Source organism: Rhagoletis pomonella, unplaced genomic scaffold (genome assembly GCF_013731165.1).
Source record: "Rhagoletis pomonella isolate Grant_MI unplaced genomic scaffold, Rhpom_1.0 Rhpom_scaffold_00003, whole genome shotgun sequence".
NCBI classification, from domain to species: Eukaryota; Metazoa; Arthropoda; class Insecta; order Diptera; family Tephritidae; genus Rhagoletis; species Rhagoletis pomonella.
In genome coordinates, this window is record NW_023458557.1 from 46,663,427 (window position 1) to 46,680,168 (window position 16,742).

The 16,742-nt window shown below is 36.1% G+C and overlaps 1 pseudogene; it reads left to right on the top strand.

The window, feature by feature from the left end:
• Positions 1-5,087, top strand: part of LOC118735250 — a 19,161-nt pseudogene extending 14,074 nt beyond the window's left edge.
• Positions 5,088-16,742: the final 11,655 nt, after the last annotated feature.

The window sequence follows — 16,742 nt, forward strand, 5'->3', positions numbered from 1 at the left end:
TTAATAGTCTAGAATTCATTGCAACAATTCAAGTCGTTCACTTTCACACAACCGTTGACGTTCGAATAAAATTTAAGTTTTTCTTACGCTGATACGTTACGTTCCAATTGTGTGCTTAATGGTCGTATTTTCGTATTGTGACAACGCATATACGTATTTGCGACGTGCGTCATTGCGTCATACGCTGCAATTCTGCTTCGACGGTAAAGTAGAACAAATGCGATGCTAAAAATTTTCAAATGGAAGTGCCCGCATCACTCAGTGGAAGTAGCGGCGACAGCTAGTCAACGAAAATTCATGCGAATTCTTGCTTTGCATAAGTGCATACCCAAATGTATATATGGATGTATGTATGTACATACATATGTGATCGCGCACTTCTTCCTATACTGAAGAGTTTTACAAAAACAAAGTGCAGAAGTGTTATGGCCTGCTTACCTAAATGAAGTGTGATATGTTTCCTTTTTTACCACACTTTTTTTTGCCTTGTTTTTGGCTTAGCATCTGCGATTTTGCCTGCTCCTACATATATGTACATACATATATTATGTATCTATGTATGTATTTACAAAAAAAAACAACACAGTTTCAAAATATGCTTTTTTATTAATTACGTGTATATAACTATAATAAAAAACAATCCACTTTTCATCTAATAAAAAAACGGCACATATTCGTTTACATATGTATGTATGTTAGAGTGGTTCATAAAAACACTCTTTTTGGAAATTCTTATACGCTACATCAGAATATTGTTGTTTGTGATAAAAAACAGAGACACGTATTTTTTTATTTTGAAAAAAAAGTTTTCTTAGAGGTCCCGCTGGTCGGTTTTTTTTAAAAACGCTGATGTTCTCAATTTTTTTATTTTCTTGACATGTTAACATGCAGCTAAAAATGTGGTTTTTATATATTATTACTCTGGTATTATTGGGGAACATTCCCTTAATTACATACCTGTCTTGGGCAGTTAGAATTGGTCTAGTGCCCGAAAATATGCTCGGGAAAAGAGACTAGTAAAATTAAAACGTTGATACTGAACGATTTACGCATTGTCATGGGTTGCAACTTGTTATCAGGGGGTTTCTGGGGTTGATAATTAGGAATCTGAAGTCAGTTTTTCGAAATTCAAAATGGCGGATCCAAAATGGCAGTCCATTTTTTAAAAAATTATCCGATTTGTTTGAAACGCGGCGCTCGAGAGTTTTTGTGGTCGCCGGTTACGAATATGAAGTCAAATTTTTTAAATTCACAATTGCGGATCTAATATGGCGATCAAATTAAAAAAAAAGTACTAAAATTAAAACGTTGATACTGAACGTTTTAAATATTGTCAAGGGTTAAAACACGTTTCAAGTAGGTTTCTGGGGTTGCTGATTACGAATCTGATGTCAGATTTTCAAAATTCAAAATGGTGGATCCAAAATGGCGACCAACTTTAAAAAAATGATTGGATTTGTTTGAAACTCTTAACCGCCAGTTTGAATTTTGAAAATCTGACATCAGATTCGTAATAAGCAACCCCAGAAACATTTTACTACTACTTTTTACTTTAAACTTTAAACTTTATTTTAAAAAATTTACTTCATATTCGTAATCGGCGACCCGAGTGCCGGGTTTCGAACAAATCCAATCATTAAAAAATAAAATGGACCGCCATTTTGGATCCGCCTTTTTGAATTTCGAAAAACTGACATCAGATTCCTAATTAGCAACCCCAGGAACCCCCTGGTAACAAGTTCCAACCCATGACAATGCGTAAATCGTTCAGTATCAACGTTTTAATTTTACTAGTCTCTTTTCCAGAGCATATTTTCGGGCACTAGACCATTCTAACTGCCCAAGACAGGTATGTAATTAAGGGAATGTTCCCCAATAATACCAGAGTAATTATATGTAAAAACACATTTTTAGCTGCATGTTAACATGTCAAGAAAATAAAAAAATTGAGAACATCAGCGTTTTTTTAAAAAACCGACCAGCGGGACCTCTAAGAAAACTTTTTTTTCAAAATAAAAAAATACGTGTCTCTTTTTTTATCACCAATAACAATATTCTGATGTCGCGTATATGAATTTCCAACAAGAGTGTTATGAACCACTCTAATGTATGTATGTACACCCCGCGACAAAATGATACGATTAATCAGTTTCGGCTAACTTTTTCACATTAATTTGTATTATTTGTTTATAAAAATTTAGGTCATTGCCTAACAAACACCATGTAAATACTAATTGCAAACTTTATACAAAAACAAGAAAAATTTAACAAATTGTCAAAACAAATTTTCACAAAAAAATTGTATTCAGAGTTTTTAGAAAAATTCTAAGTATGCAGTTTCATAGCCCATTCAATTTTAGTAAAACAAAATACCAATTTCAAGTGTACAATATTTTTATTGATGGTGTTGCGCATTTTCTTCCATATAACGAATGTTCGCATTTATTTTATGTGGAAGAAAAATGCGCAACACCATCAACGAAAAAAAAATACCAAAAATCAACAATATTTTGTAGACACTTCAGGCATGCACTTTATTGTACACACTAAAATTGAATGGGATAAAAAACTGCATACTTTGAATTTTTATAAAAAATTCTAAAAAAACGTGATGAAATTTTGATGAAACCCTTGATTTCTTTTAATTTTTTTTTTAAATTTGAAATTTGAAAATTAGGCAATGTCACTTTTATAAAAAAATATCTAATTAAAATTAATTTAAAAATAAATAGCGCCCATAGATACGAAAAACTCTGGGATTTCTTTTACAGCGTCTTCACTGGATATTTTAAACGGTCTGCAGCTCCTCACTACCCATTTTGTGAATATATCAGCTGCAATTTTTTTTGTGTTTGTTTCTGCAGCGATTTTGGGCACTAGAGAATTTGCTCTTGACTCATCGTGGACGTAGCACTTATGCTTCACCAAATTTGATGTGTTTTTTTTTGTTGTATTTATAAATATTCATACATTTTCGGCAAACCAAAAAGTCAGTCACCTCAACGCCATCTCCAGTCTCTATACTCCCAAAAATGTTCCACACTTCGCTACGTCCTCGCTTTGAACTTATTTTGGACTCTCCAGACAGCACTTTTACTTTTATTTCACCTGCATAGGTTGCAGGGCATTCAGTTGTGGACACCTATAACTAGTCAAACATATATGTACATATTTTTTGAACATTTAGCACTTATGTATGTATGTATACACAGATAAAAAATAACACTCTATTTGAAATTTTGCTTATATCCATAACACTCATTTCTATCTTCGTCTTGACGATGACTGCGGTCTGCGTGGCTTGCGCTAACAATTGGTAATGAGTTGCCTCAGTATATCCAGTAAAAAAACTGTGGTGAAGTCCTTTATGGGGATAAAGTTTCCAGAGGTGAAATTTTAGGTAGAATACAATTTCTTACACGCATGGTTGCTTTTCAGCACCAACGCAAGAAACTTAAGAAATATTTAAAAAAATATGCGTATAGTTCAATAATTTTTGAAAGAAATACCATATAATGTATGTATATACTCTGATTAATAATATGAAAAATGGATTAGAACCACCGTTTAATGTTATATTTGATGCAAATTAATTTTGCCACTCGGGCCGCTCTGCGCATTGCCACTGAATAATAGGTTTACTTAAAATTACATCCCTGGTCCTTCTTCTTTCTGTATTGCATCGTGGTGAATTCACATTTCTCAGAAATTTGACAACAAAACAAAACGAAGTGAGTATTTTGTTTGCTAATTTTTTCGATTTCTATTGTTTAATGTAAATTTTATGTCTTTTTAGGATATGTTGAGGCAAAAAAGAAGGCGCAGTTGGAAAATGAAGTGATTAGTACGAAGTAGCAGTGCAGGCACATTTGGAAAATTATGCCGATAAGCAAGATAGAATTTGGGAAAGTAAGTGCCTGGTTGCAGCATATCTATGTATTAAAAAATAATTAAATGAAATTGTGTTTAATAGAAATGTTGTTAATCGAGTGGCGTTAGTTAAGATGTGCTCCAAACATTTGGCGAACTTTTTTTCGCCTTCTCAACGTGCTAAGTTACAAGTTAAGATGGCTGCCACCACGGCCGGTAGGAAGCCCGAAGCAAAGGGCAAACAACCTTCCAGGAAGCTGCCTGCTGTCCCCGAGTCGTAGCTGAAGTTCAGCAAGATGCTGGTCAGCAAACGTGCTACCCTGATCAAGCGTAAACTAAAGCGCTCTACTGTGATTGCACTCCGCAAACGTGAAAACTTGTTACATCTAAGAAATATCAAGCAAAATAGCTCATTCTACGTGCCTGCGGAAGGCAAATTGGCTTTTGTGATCTGTATTCGCGGTATTAACAAAGTTGCACCAAAAGTGCGACAGTTTGTTCTGTTTTCGCCACATTAACCACGGTTTGTTCATCAAATTTAACCGTTAATATGCTACGCATTGCCGAATCCTATATCACATGGGGTTATCCAAATCTTAAATCAGTTCGTGAATTGATCTACAGACCTGGAATTGTAAAGCACAACCATCAACGTGGCCCAATCTCTGACAACTTTGTGATCGAACGCAAATTGCACAAAGCGCACCATTTTAAGTGCGTTGATTATTTAGCGCACGAAATATTCACTGTTGGATCCCACTTCAAGAAAGCATCCAACTACCTGTGGCCATTCAAGCTCAACACCAACCGGTGGCTGGCGCAAGAGGGCTAATCACTACGTTGAGGTTGGTGATTTCGGTAACCGTGAAGATAATGTCAACAAACTGCATGCGCAAGATGGTTTAAAGAAATTTTTTGGTGTACAAGGTGGAGTATTTTTATTTAAAAAATATATAATATATAAAAAAAGAAAATGTTTTTTTTTTTGTAACTTTCTGAAGGTTTAACCCGCAAATATGCCAAATGGAAGGCAGCTTATATTCACGATTCCTTGAATAATGTCGGAATTCCATTGCCCTTTGTAAAGGCTATTTCAAAAGGCTCCATTCCACAAATTTAATTTGTTTTGGTTTTTCAGCTCATTAACGATGCACCCAGGATTGCATTTAACGTCTATGAAAATATTTCATGAAGCGTTCCAAAATTAGCTCCGAGCAACTAAAAGTTGGTTAAGCTTAAGTGAAATAGTTTTTATTAAATATTTATTCCTGGTATATTTAAGAAAAAATTAGGTCAATATTAATGTATGAAATGAAGTAAATAAAAATCTAAGAATATATTTCCTGAATATTTTGTCATAGAGCCGTTATTAAATAAAGACATAACTGCGTCGGGCACTGGTCCTGACGTATATAGAATTAATCAATAAGAGAGAGATTATTAAACATGTGGTAATTTAGGTATACTTATATATGTATGTATTTATCTGTTACTCGCCTGGCATATACTTCAACTGCGAAAATAATGGCATTTATAATTTATTTAGATGCATATTTTAGTTAAATGTTATATCGTCGCCTAGATAAAATGTTGTTGCATGTTACTTTCGGCAGGATTCGGGAAATCACAATTGAAGTGTGGAGTGCAATTTCTCAGAAACTCGACTACATATTTTCACCAAAGTGTACTACTGTGTACTATGTACTAGTTCACGAAATTCTTAAATTATCTTATTTTTTAGTTAACTGTTAACCATTTATGAGTTTAATAAAATTTTGTCGTATACGCCAAATGTGATAAAATTTTTTAAATCTTTAACTAAAATCTGTCAAAATAATGCTTACGGAAATTTTCCATCCAAGCGACGATATTTGAATGTTACTGGCATAATTTCGAGCCTGTATGTAAAATTTCGGGAAAATGTTAAGAAGTATATTCATATGCTTAAAAGATATTTTCGCAGACTCACAATTTATTTAAAGTATATCATCAACCTTATATCCAATTCTATGAATAAATCGCTCCCATAACCATGATAAAAAATAGGAAGGTAGAACCGCTGAGGGGAATTTTTCAAATTCTTGACGTTTACAAGTAATTTAATTTTAAAATTTTACACACAAACTCACACATACATTCTCATTTTCAATCTCAAACAACAACAACTTTGAACAATTTTATATGATTTTAAAATTTTGGCAAACTTCAAAAAAAATCATGGCCGACGAATTGAGAGAACGGTTTTACCTCACTATGTTTTTATCATGCCCATAACTAAATTTGTGCAATCGATATATTTCACAATTAACTTAAATACTAAACTAAAAATATTTGTTCAACGACCTCGACACAGTAAAATAAAAAAAGTATTTATTAGAAAAATAATTATTCTTAATACATTTATATTTCAGCTAAACCTGAGATGTTCAAGATGTTTTCACCACATAAAATTGCTGCCCTTTTTGACGAAAAAGCGTTGCTTGCAACACTAGTCCTTTATGGGGACCAAATATGGTGGAAAAAAGTTGCTAAGTTTGTTAACTGGATATACTGAGGAGTTGCTATACATATATGCAAATGTTCTAGTGCACTCGGTTGTCTTGCTATGATTTGCCGCTATTTTACTTCAATCCTTCTTTTTGGTTTTACAATTTGCTTCACCGCAGAACTCAAGCGCTATCGTCGCTGTAGCAAATTCTATTTCGAATATTGGAGTGTTTGTATTGTTGCGCAGCTTGCTATAGAATATTTTGTGTTGCTGTTAACGCTACCTGTAGTACGCCGCTTGGAAGTAGAGTTGTCAAACTATCAATGGCACTATCGATAGTATCGATAGTTTCACTTTTTTAGACTATCAATACTCATTGATAGTTTTTTTATGCTATCAAAAATATCGATAGTTTAGTAGGACTATCGAACTATTGTTGGTAATACCTGCATTTTTTAATTTGAATTAAAAATTTTGTTTTTTAGTGTGATGCCGACGTCATATTCAAATATGCACGCATTTAGGCCAACATACATACATGTGATATTCGTAAATCCTGTTTTGTTTGTATAACTTGTGTTTGTTTTTGAACTTTCTAAAAAGAGAAGTTTTTTTGCTAAGCATTTACTTAATTTTGGATGATTATAACTTTTATAAGATAATATTTTTTTCACTATGATCCTGTAAAAACAAAGCAAACTAAAGCTGAAATTAGTCAAGAACGCAGAACGTATACTTAAACGCAGTCTGTATACGCCGAATTTTGTCGATTACTGGAGCCCTCAGTGTTGCTTACTACAGTGTTGCCACTCTTCAATGCCTTTTCATAAACTTACCCTTTCAACCACAATTTTTCGTGCTATAATAGATTGTAACTAAATATTAACTACTTAGTTTTCAACAAAAACCTTATTTAATAGTAAATTTCAAATATTTTAAACATATTTCGAATAGGAACTTATAACTTTTTTACCATCTGCAAAACTGACGAAGTGGCAACCATCTAAAGAAGGAGAAATCAGCTGACACGGAAAAATCTAAATTCCGCAGATTTCTGCGCTACGGGCTACAACTACAGAAAAATTCTGCGGTGTTGAGTTTTCATTTACATGGCGCTTTGGTAAGACAGATCGTGTCAGCTGACTCGGGTTTACGTACTGGTGGGTTTACGTTCTTGACTAATTTCAGCTTAACTGATTTAGCGTCGTCGATAGCGCTATCGATAGTGCTATCGATAGTTTTGTTGTTTTCGAGACTATCGTGAATATTGATGGTTTTTCTGAAAACTATCAAAACTATCGACGGTGTGACTATCGATAGTTTGACACCTCTACTTGGAAGTACTGCATAGTAGTAAAGTGTGCCTTTTAGAAAGTTTTGCGCAGCTCTTTAATATGTACATACATACATAGGTATGCACATTCCTAGGGTTCGAACGATGATATCGATATTGAGTAAGTATCGATACTGAGGGTATAAAAATGAGTACTTTAATACTCGATACCTTATTTGGTGATTTTACTCGATACTTTGCAAAGTGCTCGTAGTATCGAATACTTTTTAAAAAACACACTTTTTAAATTTTTTCTTCCATTGGCAACCAAATTTTCTATGCTCATATGGATTACTATCATTCAATCTTGTCCATCACTTAAGATAAACTGAAATCTTGTGTAGTCTGTTGCATAACATATACCAAATAAGTTAAAGTAGGTTTAATGAGCTAATAAAATGACATTTTCATATATTTTTCAGTTTAAAAGCCTTTTTTATTTTTTATGAATAAGGCCATAAAACTTTACGCAAAGTTCACGAAAATTCAGAATTTTTAGAAACTTTTTGGGTACGCAGTTTTGTAACCTATTCAACTTTACTTGTAGCCTACTACCTTAACTCAACTCTTAATTCAAGCTTGCACATTGTTATACTAAAATTGAATAGGCTACAAAAATGCATATCCGAAAAGTTTACAAAAATTCTTAATAAAATTATAAAATATGTGTGTATGTACATTTAAGGTTAAAATTACTTCTAACATGGAAGTAAGTTCTGCAATGAAATAAAAATCAAATATTTTAAATTTTTATTGCTTTAATTTCAGGAAATAACTAGATATACGATTGAAGAATAAATAATTTTAGTATCCCAAAAATCGTATTTTAATGAGTCCGATACTGAGTAGTATCGATACTTTTTCCCTGATACTTTTAGAGTATCGATACCTTGAGCTCGATGCCAGAATGAGTACTCAGTATCGATACCAAAGTCTCAAATTTCGAACCCTACACATTCCTCACAACTAGCCTGCCAACACGGTCTTGGCGCAAGCAGTGAGTAAAGCAATTGAATGGTAGACGCGCTATAAATACATACATACATACGAGGCGATAAATTGCCCTTTACTACATTCGTCGCATGAACGAAAGACACAAGATTACGCGGGAAGGAAAGAACGAAAAAAGTTATTTTCTAGCTGCCGAAATCTCGACGCCGTCTTTCTTGTAAGAAGTAAACAACGAAGAGAACGGAGAAAACCGCGAAATTGTTGAACGCATGAAAAATCATTTTTATTATGCAAATTCTTCTATAAATCATGCCGTTGTGTTAAATTGTTCTTTATCTTATGTGTACACACGTTGTAACAATCGAAAATGAAGAAAATTGCAGTAAAAAGCCACCACCAAATTGTAAACAACGAAGAAATGTAAACAAACGGCTAATGTCAAAATAGTTCAACTTTTTTCCTAAATGCGATTCTAAGGGGCTAGTCTCCAGCCCGCGTGATCTTGTCTTTTTGGTTTATGCATTCGTCGTGCTTTCGGCAACAAGTCAAATAGCTTTCAGCAACAAGTCAGATGACTTTCAGCAACAAGTCAAACGACTTCTGCAACAAATGAACTGCGGCGTCTTGCCTTCGCCAACCGTCCAAATGAGCTCTCATGCTTTCGGCAACCCTTCAAATGCCGCGCTTGCTAGTTTCAAGGCGTATTCAATAAGGTGGTATCGGTACGCCAATAACAAAATGTACATGTATTTTGTTTTTGCTTTTGCGGCGAGGATTGTCATAAATTTCATACGAAGGCTGTGAAAGAGAACAGAATAAACAATCAACTGCTCCAACCAATCAACAGCACCCATTTCACATATGAAGCCGTGAGGCGAAGAAAAATAAAAGGGTGCTGCTATCCAATGTTGCCAAACATGGGCTTTTCCTACCAAAACTGGTGGGTTTTTTTCCATTTGGTACGTTGGTAGGCTTGATTGGATTTTGGTAGGTTTCGGGACTACGAGTAATAGTTATTTGAGAATAGAAAATATGTATCTCCAAACATTTTAGCAATTTTTTTCACATGAACATTTCACCGGTGCGTTCGTATAACGGCGGCCGCAAACATGATTCCTCAGTACAAACGTATACCCTTATTATTGCCAATATAGAATACGAACATCCATATGTACTTTATGGCGTACTTGGACCAAGATTCCAGGAAAGTCTGCCAATGGGCTTGTACCCAACCATATTCTGGGCGGAGGTCTTCGCAATCGAAGTCTGTGTTCGCGAATTTTATCGTAGAAGGCAAATGAGGCCAGAATAAATATTACGTCAGATATTCAGGCAGCGTTAAAAGCTTTAGAGTCTTTAAAACGGCATCAAGGCTTGTGAACTCTTGAACCACCTGGGAGCCCACAATAGCGTACCGCTGTGGAGGGTTCAGGGACATGAATGGTTTGAAGGCAACGAAAGGGCTGACTGTCTTGCAAAGAGTGGAGCCCAAATGCGTTTGCATGGTTCCGAGCCTTTTTGCGGTACATCTAAAGGATATACTTCAGACCTACTTAGGAGCTAGCTGGGAATTGCTGCACACTGGCGGAAGTCGAAGGGAATAAGACAATCAAAGAGATTCATAACATTTCGGGAGGAACTCCGAAAGATACCTTGAACTTAAAACTCTTATTGGCTACCTGACAGCACACTGCAAGTTAACGTACCGATTGAATTAAATGGGTCTTTCTGTAGAGGCGGACTGTAGGTTTTGTGGGCCGGTGAAGGAAACCCCAGAGTATATTCTATGTGCCTGTCCACGAAGCATGAATAGTAGATTGATGCACCTTGGAGAAGGATTGTCTTCTCCATCTAAAATTTGGAACATTTCATCATCCAAAGTGCTGAGCCTTTTAAATAGCCTAAGGTTGGAGCGATTACAATTTGGATTTAGCACAATATATCTTCTTAGGTCGCAACGCGGATATCTCCGACGTAATAATAATAATATAGCCACTTGACACGAATAAAGTCGCTCGGGTGTTCTGACGGCGAAAAAGGATGCGTGAAAAAAATTTGCGAAAAAAAACGCATAAACATGGATTCAACATCATTCCGGAAAAAAATTTTTGGGGAATTTGTATACTCGGAAACATAGTTGACATCGAAAATAAGTCTTCTTCGCCTTTCTTCGCCGTCAAAGAGGTTAACGTGTCTTTCTTCACCCTCACCTATGTTAAGAGTTCTTCTTCGCGAGTTTTTTACGCGTCAACTTTTGAGTTCGCGTCTTTATTCGTATCTAATGACGATATGTATGTAAATATGTACTATAAAATGAATCGTTATACGCAGTTAATTTGTTTTCATTGTACTAGCTGTGTTTTAGTTTTACTAAATGGTATGTTAGCTATGTTTTTAATAAATTAGACATTGGAAAAAAATTAAAACTTAAAAAAATGTTTGGTAGGTTTTGGTTGGTTATGGTAATGTGTCTGTGGCAACGCTGCTGCTATCACCTGTTAAATATGCCTAGTTTCGTGAACGAACATTCGGAATACTGGTTTGCCGAAGTCAATATCAGTATGAGCCAAGGCGAATTAATATAAGGTGATAGCATCCCTACAAAAACAATATACACGTGTATTTCGTTTTTGCTTTTGCGTAGGGATTGTCAAAATCACGGAGAATTCATAGAATTCGCCTTGCTCAAAATCAGCTGAATGCTTCTAAAGTGAACTCAGACAAGAGGCAAAAGTAAAAATAAAATTGATGTGGTTAGCTTTAAAAAACGAAGAAAATTAAATTTGCTAACTTGAATGACACCAACGTTAAAAAAATTGCTCTTGTGGTGTGGTAAAATACCCCGGCAGAAGAATAAGTAATTATTTTGCTCACTGGCAACCGGCCACTTGAAAGTTCCTGCTTCGGAAGGAAATTTTGTAAACAATGGCTTTTGGGCCCCAACACATACAACGCATTTGGCATTTGTAATATTAAAGTATTCAATTGCTGTTGGTAATGACACGGCCTTAAGAGAATAAACTTGGATTACCGCACATGCTGAAGTGATGGTGCTTGCTCGGAAAAAACCAGGTCGTTCCAGTAACGTTGACCCGGCAGTTAGTGTTAGCCTTAGTTGATATGATAATAGCTGTGATCCCATACGAATCCGAACTTACCAGAAATAGTCAGATTGAGTCCGGAAAATTGTACTGAAAATTATTTATTTATTTAAGAAAGCTTATATAATAATAACAATTATTATACAACCTATGAAAAAGCAGCGCTAGCAGCAGAGGCTTTCGGCTGGCTGGCGAAAAAGGCTTTGTCTTAAATGCGCCGGAGAAGATCAGTATCCTTGAGAAAATTGTAAAATTTGCATATGTTGTTAGTAGAAGGGTTCATTAGTAATCCAAATGGATCATCATTTCCAAAAATGCGATGTCTGTGATTTGCCGGAACAGGACAAAAAGCTACAATGTGTAGAACGCTAACGGGGGAATCACAATAAGGACACTGGTTAGGACTGGTACCATTCAGTAGATGACTGTTTGTAATAATGGTGTGGCCAATACGTAATCGTATATATGGAGTGGTGTGGTTTGCTGGGACGGACGTCGAATAAGTTGGTTTAGACCGATTAATGTTATTACGGGAGTAATGGTGGGTAATAATTCATCCAGTCAGCTGCTAACTTGGCACTTCTTTGTTGAGCTATAAGCCGGTTTATGTCGCTCTTGATGAAGAGAGATGGACCTCATCTGGATTGTAGGGGTGTTGCACATTTCTTTGGCAGTTGTGTCCGCCATCGAATTGCCTTTGATGCCCGAATGACCCGGAATCCACATAATTCTCAGTTTGTGGTGGTAGCGATTAGGACGTCTCTTAAAGCACAGACAATGTAATTAGTATTGCTGAAGTGTTGTATGGCTTTAAAGCAAGATAAGCTATCTGTGCAAATGACACATTTTCCTTTACTTTGCTTAGAAAAATTAAAAGCGTGAAGAATGGCAGTAGCTTCAGCTGTGAAAACAGAACAGAAGGGTAGCAGAAGACCGTACAATATAGGTATATTATTTTCTGTCACAGCAGCGAAAGAGGTGTTAGAAGATTTAGATCCATCAGTAAAAATGAACTGCCAGCCACTCGATTTGAACTGATTTGCAACTTCAGAGAATCGGGCTATGTACTCAGAGCTAGTTGTGCTGGATTTAGGAAGGGTAACAAGATCGCTGACGAATAATCCTTCCTTAATTGTCCATGACGGGTGATGAGTACCCCGAGGTATAGGCTTTGTTAGCTGTAACTGGTTGTCTCTTGCATACATTGCATATTAATAAATGGTGGATTTAACCTTAGGCAACCGCTTCCGTGAGGCAGCTCTATTAAAGTCTTTCAGAAGCAGAGAGTTGGATCCAGTGACGAATTTTGGGTAGAGCTTATAGATGGAATCTACCATTATGTCGTTTAACGAAGGCAGCCCAGCTTCAGTTAACATATTCCTTATTGAAGATGTAGGGAAGGCGCGAAAAGAGCGGCGAACAGCAGTATGGTACGGAGCTGCTAGCATCTTAAGATTATGTTTGCCATGATGCCCATATATTTCTAGTCCATAGCTGATAGTCGACAAGATGAGAGCGGAGGTGACCTTCAACAGCAGAGCCGGGCCAATGAGTGAGCGCTTGCACGAAACATACTTAATAGTACTTGAGCTAGAAAATAGTTTATCTCTTGTATGATTACAATGATCTTTGAATGAGTACTTAGAGTATAATACTGTCGCGAGTCTACTTTTAAAAATAAATTGTAGGCCAATTCTCAACGTTATAATATATATATGTATTTTTGTATCCGCTCCGTCGCTTCACGCGCCCGTCTTTACATTTCAATCGTACATAGCATAAAAAAAGGAAAAATGTCAAAACTCTTGCAGTTATGTGAGTGTTGCCAGACTGACCGTTGACAACTCGGCCCTTCCTGACCGTTAAGCTCTTCCTCGGGTTGGTTCATTGATCAAGTATAAACTGCATCATCTTCTTCATCGTCATAAGCTTCATCGATTTCTGGAAACGCAACGCACCACGGTTTCAACTTGTCGCTTGTCACAACTGTGCTGAATTTTCGACGACGACGGGAAATGCTATCAATTTCACCTACAACGTATCGATCGCAACGCAACTTCTTTTGGACAACGTACTGCCCCTTATATTTAACATCGAGTTTTCGAGATTCACCAGTACTTTGTAGTTGTGATTCTAATAGTACCAAGTCACCCTCGTTGTACTGATATGGCAGTTTGTGTTTCGCGTCGAACCGCTTCTTCCATTCTTTTCTAGCAGCTTCAATATTTTTAATGGCCTCAGTGCGCTTCTCGATGATATTAATTGGAGCTGAATTGCAATCATCGTGTATAGCGGCAAGAATCTTATTGCCGCTTATGTCCCGTAAAGGAAAATCGTATACAAGTTCCAATGGTGAATGTTTAGTAGTCGAATTTTTGCTACTGTTGATCTTCCACTGCAACCTTCTAGCTTCGAGATCCCAATCTTTCGGATCAGTGACTGACGGCTTTAAATACGCTAATATGGACTGGTTGACTCGTTCGGCAATGCCATTTGCCCTCGGAGTCCGGACTGCTACTTTTATGTGCTGAATCGCATTACCATTACAATATTCCGCAAAACTGTTAGAGGTGAACGATGTACCTCGGTCGGTCACGATTGTTTTTGGCAACCCAACAAAGAGTGTAAGCTGATTGAGGGCATCTATAACTGGCTTAGTTTTTGTAGACTTGACTGGAACAATAGCGCTGTAGCGTGTTAAGGCATCGACGATCACCAGTATATGTTCATAACCCCTTTTACTCTTTATGAAAGGACCAAGGTGATCCATCTGCAAAACCTCAAATGGAAATTGTGGGATGCCCATCCCATATAATCGACCCTCTTTCCCAGATGGTTCTCGACTAAAGCAACATTCGACTTTAAATAATTTTTAGCAAAATTGCGACACCTTGGAAACCAAAAACTCTCTCTAATCTTCCTCAAAGTACTCTCAAGACCCGGGTGACCCATATCATCATGGCATAATTTTAAAATTCGCCATCGTTCCCCCTTTGGTACCACCAAGCACGTTACTCTATCACCTTCCTTCTTATACAATCGCCCGTTTTTTATAGTATATTCCAATTCCCACACTTTTCGCTTGCTGGATGTCTGAGTACTACTTAATATTTCGACTATTTCAAAAAGCTTTTTATCTTGCAATTTATGTTTATCATTATTGTCAGTATCATTGCTGGTAATCAGTTCAACAAGTGGTACGATTTCATACTGACCATTCTCAAGAACCACTTTCATTTCTCTCAGCATATCACGCCCTATCAACAAGTCATATGGCATATCTTCATTGTTTACTATCAAAAGTTTGCATACATATTCATGGTTTTCAATCGTAACCATTGTCGATAGCGCTTCAAGCCACTCACACATTCCGCCTGCAAACCCCTTTAGTTTTACCTCACACGCAACGAATTCACCTTCACACTGTTCTGCCAAGCTTCTTTTAATTAAAGAATTTCCACTTCCTGAGTCTACAAGTCCTTTGCAATCAACATTACCAATTTTCAGATTTGTTATTATTTCTTCATGGTTACTTTCCGATGTATTTTTATTGATTGTATTTATTCTTGTGTTTTGGTTTATTTTGTTTTCACAGTTTTTCGCAATATGGCCCTTTTCTTTACACCTGAAGCAAACTAGGCCATCTTGCACCTTTGACACTTTTTCAGTTTGTCCACTTTCGTTCTTACTGGTTTCGTTACGCATTTTGTTTTCATTAAAACTTCTATCTGCATACGGCTGACTACCACTAGCACTCATGGACATTAACACTTTCAACAAATCCGAGAACTTTGAGAAGTTCATTGCCAGTAGCATTCGCGATAGCTCTTTATCACCTAACCCATCTATTATGTACCTAACTACTGCATTTTCTTCAACACGGCCGCGTTTTCCAAGTGCCAGCATTCTATAAAAATATTCAATTTGAGATTCGTCTCTCCGTATACGCGATTTCATTAATTTCACATGAATGTCTGCTGTATTAATAACACAAGGAAAGTCTGTGAGAAACGCACATACAAACTCACTCCAACTACAAAATATTGGCTCCGAATCTATCCAAGTTTTGGCAACACCTTTCAATTTGCTCATCATTGCCATATTTATTAGTCTCTCGTCCCAACCGTACGCAATCTTCAGTTGCTCTACCCTTTCAACAAACTGCACCGATGTAATGTCATTTTTGCATGGATCGAAATCTGGCAGCATATCTATGATTTCTTTCAACCCAAGTTTATTATTGTTGTGTGTACACATATTCGTTTGATTTTGAACGTTTGCACTGTTCTCATATCTTCGTAGTGAGTTGAAGTTAGAAAGACAATTCGTTGAGTTTAACATCTGCTCACTCCCTCTTACCGCTGATGATCTTATTGGCAAATTATATTGAACATCCCAATAAGACGTTGGCATTGGAATCGTCGACAGGGGACATAACCAGTGTTGCCACTCAAAACCTGTCCTCCCTACCAAATGTTTTTTTAAAAACTACCAAAACGGTTACCAGCCTACCAAATAATGGAATATGTATAAACGAAAACATTAAACGTTTTTTATCGATTTTTATTGTAAAAGGGAACATAACAACATTTCTTATACTATATTAAATAAAGCAAAGTTCACAGGAACTTCGTACAATAATTCATTGAGATCGTATAAAATCACGTATTCATTTCAGTACTTCCAAAGCGCGCATGCACCGATTTATAATACATAGGTATAGTTTTAAATCTTTATTCAGGCACAGAGCTGTTGCGTAGATATCACATTTTGTTTGATGAAATTCATGAATTCATTCAATTAAATAAAAAAAATAAAATTCGCTCTGGTGCGCCTACCCTAAATAGTTTTAACATTTATGTATCTTTGATTTGACAAGTTTTAAGATCAGCCTGTACTGTTCATACATAGTGTGCATTAATATTTCTATTAATTAATTCTTTGCACAACATTATATTATTAATTGTACATGTTTCTAACTTATTTCTAAGTTTAGTCT